Source organism: Scomber scombrus, chromosome 15 (assembly GCF_963691925.1).
Source record: "Scomber scombrus chromosome 15, fScoSco1.1, whole genome shotgun sequence".
Taxonomy (NCBI): Eukaryota; Metazoa; Chordata; class Actinopteri; order Scombriformes; family Scombridae; genus Scomber; species Scomber scombrus.
In genome coordinates this window covers 17,358,095-17,374,243 of record NC_084984.1, presented here as the reverse complement: position 1 = coordinate 17,374,243, position 16,149 = coordinate 17,358,095, and positions in this window count along the sequence as shown.

The window sequence follows — 16,149 nt, the reverse complement described above, 5'->3', positions numbered from 1 at the left end:
TGGAGATTCATTTTTGAGCTCCAGGAGTGCACTCAAACATTTAGTCTCTTCTGCATCCTAGCACGTCTAACATTGTGGCCGAGGTCTAATTGTTCTCTATGGCTCCAAAATCGTGCGCAACTCTGTAAATCTGAAGGATTGGATTTAAATCCCTTTTGTAACTGTACACCACTCAAATATTCTGTTGTGTTACGAGGATAAAGTCATATTTTTGATTTTAAAAGTATTTGTATGTCATGAAAAAGTGGTAATTTAAGGAGAAAAGTCATAATCTTACAGGAATAAGTTGTAATATTTTGAGAGAAAATAATCAAGAATGAAGAATATGTTAGCAACTTTAGGAATTTAGGAGTGTGTACTCCTAGTGAAATGACTTGTATAAATACGACTATATTTTATTATATTACTCCCCCCCTAGTAAACTGTCAGTAAATAGGACATTATGGTATAAATGAATGTATCCTTTATGTATTATAACCATAAGGAAAGTAAAGCAGCCTTTAAAACATGTTGTAGTTGTTGCAGTTGACATGATTTTGGTCTAAACTGTCCATTAACTGATGCATGGCAAGCTGCAACCTCCAGAGTAAATTCAACATTAACAGCTTGATGCATTTATCCTACAGTATGCACTGATTACAAACTGGCTTGCATCGCTAACGAGGATGACGGACACGATGCAGCCAAGTTGCAACAACAAACTCTGCGAGACTAAAGACAACCTTGTGAAACATTTTGACGCAAAGATGACATTTGAGTAATGTTGTCTAAAATTTAAATTTCACACATCCACTCCATTGTCTGACCAGGTCCAAGATCCAAGAAAGAAAAGAAAAGAAAATAACTTACCTAAAAGACAAGGTCCACAATCTTGAAAAAGCAAGCAGATTATTCATGGTGATGGCACTAATGAAATAATATCATTTTGTAATGAAGTACTTTAATTTTACAGGTAAATAACTGGCTACTATTACATATACAAAAGGAAGAGAACTGCATCCATATCACTCACCAACACTGATGTACATTGCTGCAGCTGGGTGATTGTCTTTTAATGTTGTCACATTATTGGACCATGATAACAGTTTTTCTTATATACTTGTTAAAGTTACCGCGCATCCATTTCCCCTAGTGGCATCTTGTGGTATTGCAACAAAACAATTCCCTGAAGCCCAAAGAGCCTTTAACCACACCTGCAAAGAAGGTCAACTATCCCTCTTATTTTTAATTCATAAAGGTTTTATGTTTGTGAAACTTTCCCAAAGCCTGGAAAAGCATTTTTAAAATGTGTGATGTCATTCCACTGTAAAGTCTATGGGCCGAGCGGGAAGTTGCGGGTGGGAGAACCACTATATCAACTGTATTGACTCATGCCAGGTAAGACATTTTCATTTGACTGAATCAGTGCCATGTGTAGTCTGGTATCCAGCTCTTATAATACATGAATGGAAGCTGCATTATAATAACGTTTCCCTCCATTTCTTTTAAGCATCATTACGCAGTGGAATGGAGGAAAAAAACTTTTGGACACTACTAGCTGCCACTCCTAATTATCTGAGTATATTTGCATAAAGTTGGATCATTCTCAACTCCATCTACTGTACGTCACTGGGTCTGGAGTCTAGGGAGCCTGGGTAAGCATGTGTACTGAGGTCCGATTCACGATGACAGGCATCTGCAGTCCTTGAGTCTACATGTGTGAGGGGGGAGGGGGCGGGTAATACCTATGTAAAAAAAAAGGGTGACAGGAATGTAGCTGGTTGAACCTTTATCTCCAACATGTCAGTCCACAGACTTACAATCTCATGTCTCTGGAGAATGCACTGCAGACTGAGCAGCTAATAGAGGTACAATAGGTTTCTTTGTGTGTCTTTTTATTGTTCATTGTTCAAAGGCTTTTTTTTTTGTCAGCATGTGCGTTCTGCTGTAATGTCTGCTTTTACAGCTGAAGACAGTACGATACATGAGGTCATTACAAAGATGAAAGACAGAATCTCATTTCCCATTATATGAACTGGATAATATTAACTGTTAGTAGAGGTGACCACAATGACATATCCGGAGTTTCTTTGAATCTTATATCTGGCATATTGAGGTTGTTATTATAACATGTGTCCATATTAATAAAAAAAAATTTTTGTGTGTAATTGAGACCAAATTTTCTTTAATCCAATGACAATATCTGCCAGGGAAGTGAACTAATTACACTTTGTTTCCAATGCCAAAGAACTTTATAAGTTTAATTTATCTTTATTCCAGTGTAGCAACTTGCCTGATTCAGCCTTGTTTATGGAAACTAATTTCTATAAAATCTTGAAACAAACTGAAGTTGAAGTACTCTTACTGTTCTCACAGGCTTCCTTACTTATGAGATAGCTAGTTTTTTTAGGACTCACTTTATATCAAATATGAACTGAAATTTGCTTATGACTTTGGCACTAAGCTCAGGCTGTGGCACTATCATCTTCATCCTAATGTGGCCAACAGACATACACAAGAACAAGCAGAAAGGCACACTCTTTCATATAAAAAGCACAAAAAAGATTGTTAACATTTCTGTTTGGGCGACTGTTTTGATTGCAGTGGCACAGCGCCATGCAGGCGATGAATAAAGAAAAAAAAAAGCCTGTCTGTGGTCCACAGAACCAAATCCTCCAGGGCTGATAAACCTTGAACAGTCTGGATTAAAATGTGAGCAGTGAAGGCGACGCATTGGACTGATCTGAGACTTCAAAACAAATCAGTCACATTAAAGTAAACAAGTGAAACAGGTTGTACCGGTCCTGACAGACAGCGGCTGATAGGAGTTTGAAAGCAAGGGCATGGTTCAACCGGGGAAAAGAAAAAAGAAAACACGTCTAATTTTGAGCCTTTCCCTCTGGCTGTCTGCTGGAGTTCTGTTAGTCATAATAGAGTTGTCACTTCAGGTCCGTCATCTGCAAGTTCAGCCAGACTAATAAAGATAATGATCTGCACATGTTCATCATAACGAAAAGGACATAAGGACATTTACGAACATGTTAAGCTCTATTCATTTCCATTCATCATGCTATTCATTTAACCATTAAACCTATGCATGTTTTCAAGCACAGTCATTACTCTGTAGCAATGATCTGAGGCTGTACTGCGCTCAATGTCACCACGTTAACATGCTCACAATGATAAGGCTAGCATCTTGATATTTAGCAGATATCATTTTCACCATCTTAGTTTAATTAGCTTAGTGTGTTAGCATGCTAGCATTTGATAATTAGCACCAAACACAAAGTACAACTGAGTCTGAAATTTTGACCTGATGATGGCACTAGATAAAAGGTCAGATATCACAGGTCACAGCAATTCACCCGCGGTCCAAAACCGGCCCACCAAGAGGTCCAATCAGGCCAACTGGATAACTTTGCAAAGTATGAAAATTAAAGATAAGTAATTCCAGTTTTTCTGCTGCTTCAGATGTTTTTTTCTCCACCTTGACTATGAATACAATCCTCTGAAAAAACAATACATACATATAGTATTATTAAAAACGTATATATTAATTCATATCGTGACCATTTATTTAAATCATTCATGTTCAAAATGTTATCAATCAGCAGCAAAATAACATGACAAAAAAACAGACAATATTGTTGAAATTGCACTCATTCTTCTTAAGTGAATAGATGGTTTATTATAGTAAAGTTATAATATATATGATATATCATTTGTAGGTTATTATGCAAAGGTTTTACTGGTCCGGTCCACTTGAGATCAAATTGGGTTGTAAGTGGCCATTGAATAAAAATGAGTTCGACACCTCCGGTCTAATACAAACCAAACATGACCTCATGAAGGCGCTAGAGGAAAATTCAAGTGATCAAAGCCATTAGAACACAATACCTGAGAAACACGAATCTGTACAAAATTTGGTCGATGTCAAGATGTTTCCCCCAGAGACTTAAAACTCTTCTGGTGGTGCTTGAAAAGTCAGAGGATCACTAGTGCCTGTAGCAGTCATCCTCTGGGGACTAGGAATGTGTGTGCAAAATGTCCATCCAGTAGTTGTTAGACATTTTAGTCTGGACCAAAGTGGTGGACTAACTGACTGACAGACTGACATTGCCATGCTTACTGCCAAGCTGCTGCCACTGCTATTCAGTTAGTGCCATTTAGACAATGTATGCTTTTGCACACCTAAATAAACATTCACAATCATGAGTTTCTCTTCTGTTTTTGGTATCAACAAAGCTGCTCTTAAGACTAAAACTAACAACGTCTGTGTTGCCAAATCCTGATATATGGTAGCTTAGGACGTCATACCACAGTACTGTTGTCCAAAACTGTAAAACCACATGAAAGAGCCACATTGTTGCACTTGTTGACTTACTCCTTTATACAAATAACTATTAAGCGTGGTTTGATTTGAAATAACTTTGGAACTGTATTTTCAGCGACAGGCAGACGTCACTGAGCATCCAGTATTTACAATGTAAACCTAAACCATGTGATAAAATACTAATAAAAGGCATAGAGGAAAAATGCAAAAGGCCATATCAACATCTAGACAATTTTTTTTTTTTTTTGAAACAAATAGGACTTATGTTTTGTTTTTTCACCAGTTTCACCAAAAAAAGCACAGAAAATGAGAGGATTTGACTGACAATGTGCATGACTGGCAAGTTCAACACTGCCAGAATGCTCTGTTTATTTTACCACGCAGCGCACCTTGCTGATCCCACATATGGGTCAACGAAAATGTGCATGCTCAATGGGTAAGTATGTCTGTGTGTCTGTGTCAGGAAGTGTATGTGAGAGCCAAACCATCCCAAATATGTTTGCAATGAATCTTTGACAATTAACCTTGAATGTGTTTAAAATGTGTTTAATTTGTTATCTGGCAATAAAACGTTCCTGTCCTATGAGGCAAAACAGGAGAGTGTGTGGCCAGGAAAGGAATTAAGTGTGTATGTGTGTGTGTGAGTACATGTGTGTCTCACTGGTATGAAACAACATTGCATCACCTGGCATCTATTTTGTGGAACACAAGCGTATTAAGGCAGTTACACGTGTCACAGCTGCAGCAGTTAAATCTGGCCTCTTGGCTCCACCTTGACTTTTTTTAATGACAAATTACAATAATATGATAGTTTAAATGTGTCCCAAGGGGCAAATGGCTGCCAAATAAAATCAGGCCCTGCTATTAAACACCAATCTGCACCAGATTTAGGTCTGACTGCCTGCCAGGATTGAAGATACTCACCCAAACTCATGCAAAGTGCTGTTATTGAACACTCTGCTAATAACTATTGTTCTGCAGAGGCAGCAAGGCAGCAGGATTTACCTACGAAATACAACTGATCATACAACCAACTCTGAGAGACAAAAACAAGAACATAACTATTTAACAATACTGTACAATGGTGGTCACCCTAGATTGCAAACACTGGCTATTCTTATTGTGTTACCTATTCATATCTGGTTTCACTGGTTAACAAGCAGCTACAACAGTGTATAGCTTCTGCTGAATTGACTGCATTAGTTTTCGTATTGGATATTATTTATACTTAGCTGCCAGTGATGATGGCTTTGCAGCCACAATATCACTACACACTTATGAAGGTAGAATGGCACCATAAAACAAAGAAGGGCAGACTATGATTTGTGCTTGTAAAAGGCAAAAAATTGTGACTGTTTTTGTTTAGGTTGTCTCCATTCTAATTTCCGCTACAGTGCAGTCTGAATAGACTCAATGCATTTTTGGATGGTTCTTATGTTGAGGGTTGCGTCATGAGCGTGGTTTAATCTAAACTGGGTTGGAAAAATAATAGACATACTGCCACCTACTGGATGCCTGTGTTAGAACAGACAAAACTTACAATTTCTTAAAAGCAAGTTGTGTGTTGCAAATCGTGAGTCGCGCTTCTTTCATTTTTTGTACACACTCCATTTGAGAGAGGTGTGCCAAAAGCTAGAGATAAGGATGATGCACCTGAACGCGCAGATAGGAAGGTACAAACGCAAATCCTGTGGTACAGTTTTGCTAGTATGAAATTACGTTTGCAGTTTGTTTTTTGCAGTTCGGAAGTTACAACTGCAAACTCCAAAAATGCGGTTTGTGAATTACTGTTGCGATTACTATTTAGTTCACCGTTTACCATAGCAAATCATAGTCTGCACTGCTTTGTATTTATGGCATGATTCTGCCATCATAGACACTCCAGTAGTTTTCTTTTACTAAGTGGGATATATCGTAGCTATCAGAGATTCCCAGTATCTTCTATTGAAAATACAACTAGAAGGCTCATGTGAAAGGTATTTCCTGTTCAGTCGCTTATAATTGCAGTTTGTAATTAACACTAACATTGCACAAGCTAATCCTGCTAAGCTAACTGTAACGTTAGCTAAAAAGGTACGTATGTAACCAAAGGAATGTAACCAAAACTTGCTGGCCATTATTATAATTATAGTGATATGGAATTATACTATACAATGGGCCTTTTTCATAGCAGACATTTTGACTTGTCAGGGAATAGAAAACATTATGATGGCACTGTTCTTTTCAGTTGTCTTGACAGTGATACAGTGAGCCAGTATACACAATACCAGGACCGTCAAACTGAAGTGCTTCATAGTCCCAAAAACAAAATGAAAATATTCCTAGTGTATGTGTGCACTTTTACACTGTTTGTATCTCAACAGCTACCATAAAATAAAGTCGAGTACCTATCCAATTACAGTGCCATAAGCAAATCTTTAAAATCAAACCAATAAATACGGTTGTTGTACAATGTACATTTACACACAGCAAATAAAAAGAAACATTACTTGTTTCACTTGAGCAGGTGCTACCTGCAGCACCAGGTGCATTCTGTCATCATTAGCTCTTTTATTCAACACCACTTAGGCAGGTGTTCGACATTTGCACACTACAAAAGAAAGCGCTGCACCAAGAATGGACACAATTATGGGTGTCAACACTTCAGTCGAAGCAGAACCACAAATAACATTGCTTAGGACAAAACAGAACATAACAGATCATTAAATTACCCTATCCACATAAAGCTGTGACTTTCTGTCTATCAGGCAGTAATGTGTCTGCAGGCTCTTTGCGGTGACCGAGAGATGGGACACACATTGGGAGACGACACTACAAAGTGGTCACTGAGGTAACGTAAACGTTAAAGAAATAAAAAATGTAAAGGCCTTCCTTTGATTCATCTCTAACACCACACATCTTAGAAGCTTTGTCTGAACACTATCAGCCCCCTCTATCTGCCATCTGGTTCCATTTGGCTTGTGAAGAGATTACAGTCGAGGAAGGAGGTTCTGGTCCAACATTTGGTTTGTACCTAGCCCTCTCCACTCGCTTTTGTTCACACAAAGCCAACCACAAGCTGTGACCTACTCCATGCACAGAACCAGACCGAAGACCCAGTCTGTGTATATTGTGGGGAATGCTACGCCAAGCACGCCACAGTATGTGGGCCCCTGCCTGGTTAAGCTGGTTAATGGGCTCCAGATCAGGGCTCTGCAGCTCACCAAGCACCAAGGCCCAAGATCATATTTCATTGGAAGCAGATGCCTGGTTATGGATCTGGCATTATATTGGCAATGACATCATGAGCTCAACCTGCTGGAAGAGCATGTGTGTCTCGGTGACATGGCCGGTGCTGTGCTTTTGATGTGGTTTGACTTGCAGGCTTAGTGATGTAACAGTGTTACAAAGCATATTGAAATAAATTTGAATGTTGATGATTCTCATGAATCCAGATTCTCCAGAGGGAGTTTGAGAGAATAAAAAACAATTGTGTTCCTGTCATTGTTATATCATAATGTGATTATCACATTTATAGATACAATAACCCCTTCTTTAACCGCTGTTGTAAATTCAGACTGAGGTTCAGTTTAGAGGGACATCAAGCATGAAAAAAGAATTGCTTCCATGGCCATGACTTTATTAATATCCGGGATTTCCGTCAGTGTACTGCAAGGCCAGCGGCCTGCCAGCCCCCCCCCCCCGATCTAAGCATCTAAGCAGCTATAATTGTGGCATCCATTGTCTGACTAGGTATTGATAACATACTTAACAGTTTTGGAGTTTTTATTTGATGAACGTAAGCGCTGATACAAATAAAAATGGTTCTTTCTCTGAAGAGCATGAATGATAGCGTTCAGCAAATGTTCAGGCAATCTGCAAATTAAATAATAAACAGATTGTGCTGAACTGAAAAAAGTTTCATTGATGGTGATGCTCGATGAAAGGTCAGTAGGTCACCAGAATCATTAAGGATTCATCATCTTTATAACAAGTAAATCTGATTTAATTTAATGGAAATCAGTCCAGTTTTAAGACACCTTGTGGTGGACTAAGTGTTGAGTAAGGAAAAGATTTGACACATTTTATTATTGAGTAATGTGCTGATTATTTAATTGATTCGTCAATGAATTATTGCTCGTTTCTTTCAACCAAAATTCTAAAATCCAAATATAGAGAATACCAGTGAATACTTCCATTTGGAAAAGTTGGAAGCAGTCAATGTTCAATTTAAAATCTGATTAAAAGGCTAAATAACTAAATTATTGAATTGACATTGATTGTCAACCAATTGACAAAATGTTTCAGTCTGGATCCCACCTAAATACAATTAAGAATTATCCTCTGGAAATCATTATCCACACTACATATAATATCAATCTGGCAAGCAGTTTGGAGATATCTTCATCTGTCATAGATGTAATCTGAGCAGGCAGAGAGACAGATGGACTGACTCAAATCCTTAAACTCCAGCACTAGCAGGGCATAATGTTTTTGAAGTTGGATAATCTAGATCACATTTATGTCAGCCATGGAACATATGATTGAAAATATTAAGAAAAAGATAACAGCAATGTCTGTGAAATGATGCCTTCTCAAATTCCCACAGGGTGCACTTGAGACACATGAAAAGAGCACTCGGTGCCTCTCAATGTCGCAGCTCCACTTACACTCTCACACACAAGGTCAAAAAGGTTAGTTAGCGATTTCCACTTCTGAGGCAAGTGTGTTAGTGCTGGGGTAGCAGTTAGGGGAGTGGATAGGTGATGCTGAGTGGTATGGAGGCACACACCTCTTTTAAGCATCGCAAAACTCTTCCCAACAGCTGTTCTGCATACTCTGCTCTAGTGATACTCATCTCACAGGGTCAGAGGTTACAGTAAGCTATTCCAGGCATATGGGAGTCACATATCACAGCTGGATATGGATAGAAGGTAGGATGCATGGATGGAAAGATAGGTAGATTGGACATGACAAAAAAGACCCTGCATTCTTAACAAAAAGAGCTCCAGAGCTTTGGACAGACAGCTATGTTTGAAATCTATCATTCATTATACAGTACATGGAAATGTATGTACAACACTGTACAATATTGGAGACTACATGGGTACAATGCATGGTGGTTGTGCCTAAGTGGCTCGTGGTATAATAATTCAATCTCATGGTGGCGAGAGAGGAAAAGTCATGTTAAGACCAAAATCTTTGGGGTTCTTCCTCTGGGGACAATGACCATGACAGAATTTCATAACAATCTTGAAAGGTAATTTCATTAAAACTGGACCATTAGGAGTGCTTTGGTAGCCGAACGGTTACCTCACATGCCACATAATCGCAACGTTCATGGTTTGACTCCGGCAAGGAGCCTTTGTTGCATGTCATTCCCCCCCCATCCCTCTCCCTTTCCTGTCGGCCTCTATGCCATCTACTATCAAATAAAGGCGAAATTGCCCCCCAAAAAATTGGACCATTAGTTTCGGATATCTTGTAAAAAAGAATTGTGAAGAATGAAAAATGCAAAGGGGTTCATCCTCTGAGGAGTTAAAATATGCTCAGATTATTCGATGGCAATACTGAATGTGTGCAAAGGGAAGTTTTTGGCTAATAGTGGCATTAAAATGCACAACAAAAACTCAAATTCATCAGTTGCCCAAATCTAGCTAATTTAAAAAGCAATCCAACTTTTTTTATAGACTAAATAAAAAATATTGATTCTTATACCTCACATCTAGTGGTCAAACATGACCTCTACAGAATAAGTGAGAACCTTCATAAACTCAGGTAAAAATGAGATTAAAGCTTTGTACAGACTTATGTTTCATTATTTCTATAGCAGGCTGATTGATGCATACTGTCCTCAGCATACAAAGACAGACCCTTCCCCTGGCTGCGTCATTGTCAAACTAGAGCTGGTTTGACAATGACACCTTTGTGGAACAGATAAATCACCTGCCGAAGAATTTTGGTTTAAAAGTCATTGTGTAAATGAATGCAATTCATCACACCTGAGTGAAGAGGAATGCTCCATGTATGAAGGTGAGTGAGTCTTGCACAACAGATCACAGTGGATACCTGGTATGTTCCCCTGTTCCCTCTTTCGTCTGCTCTTTTATTATCTCCGCCGGGCGTAAGCCTGGAGGGGATCATGTGTTTGGTCGTGTGCGTGTGTGTGTGCATGTGTGTCCATGTGTGTATCTGTCTGCAGCTAATCTTGCAGGCTACTAGACCCATTAGTCTCATATTTTTTGTGCTCATTTATGACTGTATGCTCAAAGACCTCTCATGGTTGTGGTGAGTCACAATTTTTGTAATACCTTACGAGGCAATCGTAAAGCTTTGACTTGTCTTTTCAGCAGCCATTTTACAATATGTGTTACGACATAGCTGGAAATGCTAGCAAAACACTATGCTAAAAAACAAGGTTTACCTAGTGTGCTGCAGGTCACATTTTGGCCTTTGTCGTGGCTCAAAAACTGACATCCATAGAAAGGTTTGATTATCTCATCTTGAACTAGAGCATCTGCAGATCAATTCCACACCCGCTAAAGTTAGGCATTATACGATCATGAATAAATTCCAGTTTTGGTTATCTTTGCTTTCATCTTGACAGTACACACCCGGCGGAGATCTGCACTCTGCTGAGTTCACTCCTCTAGTCTTTAATCTGCTCTCAGCTGCTGTATCAGTAACTTGATGACCGGTTGACGGTTGCTTAAAAAGGTCTACAGTATGTGCAGTTACAGATATTTCTATTCTTGTTAGGTACAGACATAATCAATCAGACCAATACACATGATAAATGTATTTTCCAATTAATCAGACAAGTGTGTAACCACCAGTATACAAAGATTATCTGCAGGGAGTTTACATTGACAGAAAACAGTGATTACCAGTTTCCTTTCCAGCCAATTAGACTTGAATAATGTTTGTGTCATCATCTAGACGATATGGTACTGAGAGTAACAACATGTTCTCACACGCAACCACAAAAGGCGTTTTTGGGGTTGTGGTCTATCGTGTTCACCATCACATTATGGTTATGTAAGTTTTGTCTGATGATCATTTTATTGAAAACACACAACAACCACACAAATGTGTGTACATTACTGGCTCCAAGTTTTGTCAATGGCCTAGATCCACTCCCAAATGACTTCCACAGCACCATTTCGACTTAGGGCGTTTTCCCCTTGGTTCAGTTTCTTTTCACACAGAGAAAAATCCAAGCAAACCAAAATGCATCCCTAAAAAACGCTCATCGGTCAGATGTTTCTTGGGCGGGAGCAAGAACTTAAATACAGGAAGGTCCTGAAAGAGGTCTTTTTGGGCCAACATCAAAAATGCAACCAAGTTTGTTGCGCTAATCCGGGTTTGACTGTGATTCACCCTCTGGCTAGCTGCTAGCAACTGTTGCTTTCACCCATCTGCACTCTAATGTGCAAAAAACACCTGGCTATGGTCATTTAGATACAGAGTACACCTTGTGGTGTGTCAAATCACATGAGACAAGACTGGAAACACATCCTAAAATAGTTTCTGGGCCAAACCCTACTACGATTACTGTGTTCGTATCTGCATAAACAAATCGTAACAAGAATGAAAATGATTCAAGTCTCATTCAACCAGACTAAACAAAGCAGGTTTGAACATGCTCTCAGATTATCTTAAAAGTCACTACCACTTTGCAGAAGTCTCATATTCAAGTGCTGATTCATTGGATCTGCACAAAATTTCCAAATGAACTCAGTTACGTTTTGGAGGAGTGGAGGATTTCACAGGGGAAGCCTAACACTAATAGAGTAAACACGAGAAGCTGACATAGTACCGCAGCATTACATAACCATATGCCTATTCAGGGATATCCAGTGAAAGTTTAAACAAGGTTTTCACACTCTGTCATCTACAGTGACTCTCAAAACACACAGTAAAACAGTAAAAACATTCAACAAAGAGCAGCAGGCTGGATTCAATCAACACGCTGCAGGATTCATCCGTCACCTCCACGGTCCAATCCAAACTCTCAGCTGGTTCCTTGTTCTCCGATGTCTCTTTTAGTGTCTCCTCTGGGACTCCAACATATGATGACGAGATGACAGTAATGACGAAATGTGATAAAAATGAAACTGGAGAATAAACTCTGTGTGATGTGGTGGAATCCAGACATGACAGACTTGGGGCGCCTGGCAGAGCTCCGATCCAAGATCAAATTCAACAGGTCATGGATGGATTATACAGTTCAGACACACAATGTAAACCTGCAGCATGTAACACCAATGTCTGTATCAACAGTCCTGATAAAACAAAGGAGATCCAGACAATGAAATCACTGAGACAACAAAGTTGGCCGTTGAAAACGATGTTGTGATTAACTAAGTCTGCTTGGCACAATAAACGCATTCCATGTGATTTAATAACTGCGGATGAGTTTGGCTTCAATTTCCACATGTGTTTTATACAAACTAAAGACATGTTATGTGCATGATGTATCCAGTCCAAACATCTCTTTTAAGCCATGTGAAAGACAACATCAATCAGACATGCTTTTCTGCAATATTTCACACCCAGATGAGAAAGATTCGGCAACTTTGACAATGGCTGAGTGGCTTTTTCGACATTTTGGGTGCATATTGAGAGGTAGGACAGCATCAATAATAGGAATTTAAGACTAATTTTGTTTGGGAAGTCAGTTAAGCCTTTTACAGTATGACCATTTTAGTGTAAAGGGATTTATGAGGAGAATTGTTGATGTTGAGTAAATATCAGCAGGCTGGTAATTTGAGTTAGAAATGTGCTCTCAAAATAATTGTTACTTTGGGTTCTCTGCTTTTAAAAAGGTAGCAATTAAAAAAAAAAAAATTAACTGGCCCACAGTGACAACACAGTGTTTTTTTGTGGTTTGAGTTTAGTCTTCGCAGCTTGCCAAACAAAAGTTATGAACCCAGAGTCTACAGTGTTTCAGGCTTAATTTCATATCAGAGAGCAATGAGAGGAAAACACTTAGTTCAACCTTCAATAATTGGACTGGCTGAGGTTGCTGTGAATGAGAGCAACGCCTGATGAGAAGTTAAATATTTTCATCTGGACCTAAACTGCACTGATCAGTTTCTGTAACGAACTCCAGCTGAAAATATCTGACTCATGATGTGTTAAAGAGCTCGTCACAGGTGATGATGCAGCTTCGTTATTAGTGCCTCAACAAATATGGCCTGACAGACAAGACAGTTTTTACAGCTGAAGTGACTCTATTTTAATTTTGTTGTTTTCTCAAGAGAACTATAGTGTTGTTTTTTTATGTTGCATAACTGTAGACTCCTGTGGATATTTCAAGCTCAAAAGGAGAAATTTGTATTTATTTTTACAAGCATATGGTTGGTTATGAACCCTGTAGACAGTTAGTGAGGGTTCACTGAGCTGAAAGTCAAGCAGAAAACAAAAAGCAGACACTTCTAATTCTGATCTGTTTTGATGGAAACTTTTCACTGCTTGCTCAATTTAATTTGGTGTCCAACATACTACTTAAAAGCAATGCTAGGGGACGTTACTGTCAGTCTTTGGTGTGTAAAAACAACTGAAACCCCCCCCCCCCCCCCCCTTAATTAGTTTCCACTTGTATTATATTTATTTGTCAGGGAGGTTTTCAATCCGTCGCACATTTCGTGTTGAGTTTCATGCAGTGAACTGAAGCAGCGTGGTTATTCTGCACTGATATTTGACTACAGCTGTTAAGAGGCTCCACAGGTGTTGTCTTACCTGTCTGCAGCATCCCGGAGCCGGATTCTCCTCCGACATCCCCCGCTGCGTCGTCAGGTGAGACGGTGCTCGTCGTTATGAGCCCGACAAGGCAAAGTGTCCATTTGAACAAGCAGCGGAGCATCTTCCCGGTTTAATCAGCCTTGCAATTAAAGTTTTAAAGGCACGCAAACAAAACTAGAGCCAAACTGTGTTCTGGATACAAAAACAGCTCCAGTGCGGTGTTCATTCATAACAAGTCAAACTGAGGAAGAGGAACATTGTTGAGCAACTCTTTCTTTCTCTCCTGAATTTGATCCTTCATGCAGGATACAGACTCACTTCTCATCCTCTTCACCTCTCCTCCTCCTCTTCCTCAGCCAGCAGCAGCTTCTCTCCTCTCCTCCTGCGGCTGCATCACATCACTGAAGCGCCAAACCAGCGGGCAGAAGCCCCGCCCCTTTATTCTAACGTGAACCAATTAAAATCCTGCAGGCTCCCCGCCCTTTGTCTCAAAGCACCTTGACAGCAAGGTGTTCACTTGTAACTACTGAGACTGGACAGTTGTATTTTCTATGAAAGATAAGCATTTAATCATTCCAGTCTCACCATACTGCAGCATAAGAGGAACACATACTGTACTGGACTTAAATGTCCAATGTGAAGTCACATAATCCTAATTTTTAAAAAGAAAAGGGGGGGAAAAAGAGGGAAAATCTGTCTTGTACAAAACCATGCTGGCCAATACTCAGCCTGCATTTTAAATCTGTAATAATTTGGGGGTCTCTTGGGCATTAAGGAACCACCTTTCCAGTTAACATGGCAAACTTGTTGGCAAACTCCTATACACTGGTTCTTAAAGTTGGAGAATTCATAAGAGAAAAAGAAAATATCCTGAAATTTCATCAGGCTCCTACAAGTCCCATCATGCAAAGACAGGTTAGTTACATTCCCCAGAATGCCCTTAACTTTCAGTGTCCATGCACATAGTTTCTTACACAGCTTTTCTGTTTTTTTAAATGAGTAGTCCAAACCCAAACCCAAACTGAAATAACCCAAATGACATCACTATGACATCATCAAGGTTATTTCCTCTAGACATACATTTCCCCCAAGAGCCACGTAAAACATTGTATGTAATAACAGTTTTTTACAGGGGTGAGGAGTACTACCTATGAGAGAACTGATCCCTTTAACATCAGTTACTTCAGTAAAGTTTTGCATTAGTAACATTTAAAAGGTCAAAGGTCACTTCTGATGCATTTCTTTCCCCCACGAAGCAGAAACATGAAAAAAAACAGGAACAATGATATCTGAAGTTATTTCCATTTGATTATTCAAAATAGCAGCAATTAAAAATCGTACTAATGAACCAAAAACGTGTTTTTAAAACCATGTCTAACTCCTCTAATCGAGGATTTGGACTGGATGTGTAAACATAAGTCTCTTACTGAATCTTTTTTTGCTGAAGCTCGGCTTGAAACTTTGCAGCGCTACACCTAACAAGAACCAATACGGGATTGTATAGATTTTATTATCAGATTCAGATTCAATAAAGTCCTCAAACCTGAACTCTCATCATACACACATTTCAACGCAAACTGCAGACATCTACTAACCGCAATTTCATAATCATACCTCTTTATTCAAGGACTTATATTCATACAAAATCTATAGGTACAGTCCAAATGACTGCGGGACAGACAGTCAAGTAACAGATCAGGCAGCGAAGGATTCAGCCACTCCAGAAAACCTCTTTTCTGAGAAAGAACTTTGTTTCCACTTTGGTCGCTCTGTGATAAAATGTTATTCAAGCTCTTTTTTTTTCTTTTTTTCCCCTTTACCTAAAACAGATACATTGTGTGTTTTAGATCATCAGAAAATACAACCAGGAAACAAACTGCACAAATTATGGACTTAATGAAGTCAAACAGTGCCTCTTTTTTTTCTTCTTTTGCACATGCACATTTTCTTTTCAGAACATGCAAACAAGACATGTCCAAAAGGGGAGGGGGGGGCAGCCATAGTAAAACAGGATGAGGAAAACTTGGCACCCTGTTCGTGTAGGGCTGGTTTGAGGTCTAAAAATGTAGGATTTTTCTTTAAATCTACTGCTGCTCCAATATGGCAACTTA